The sequence below is a fragment of the Plasmopara halstedii genome (assembly GCF_900000015.1).
Source record: "Plasmopara halstedii genome assembly, contig: Scaffold_208, whole genome shotgun sequence".
Taxonomy (NCBI): Eukaryota; Oomycota; class Peronosporomycetes; order Peronosporales; family Peronosporaceae; genus Plasmopara; species Plasmopara halstedii.
The window spans coordinates 876,496-877,044 of NW_020187129.1; positions in this window are offsets into that span (position 1 = coordinate 876,496).

The following is a 549-nucleotide window of genomic DNA, read 5'->3' on the forward strand; positions in this document are numbered from 1 at the left end:
GCTGCCACTTGTGAAGCTCGCGATACGTTTGCGACGCGATGGCTGAAAGCCAAGACATGCAAAAAGAATATGCAGACGGAAGAAGAAGAATAAATGTTGAAGACATTGAGGTCTGAGACGTGGTATTATTATATGCTAAAAGCCTTCAGACAAATGTTGTCTCTGCCGTCTTTAAAACGAAGCTCCGTCTACAATTTACTGGAACGTTTTAGGTTGTGGCCAAGCGAGGCCTTGCGTATACGCTAAATCTTCCGAAAAGGATGCGCGCCCACTCGGTGTTTTATATGGGCTTGCTTAAGCCGTACCGAGATCCGGCGCAAGTAAACGCGGAGGCATTGGCGCCGGGGCGGCGCCCAGAAGCACTCGGCCCCCTAGAAGCTGAACCAGCAACTGGTTTTGAGCACAGAGTGCAACGATCTTTATCTCCAACTGTGCCAGGCATTTCACCGTCGCACGAAATGACGCATTTGTCTGCCCGACGGCTAGGAGCCACTCCAACAGAGCACGATAGTCCTCAACGTGAGGCATTCGGTGTTCAAAGCACTTTAA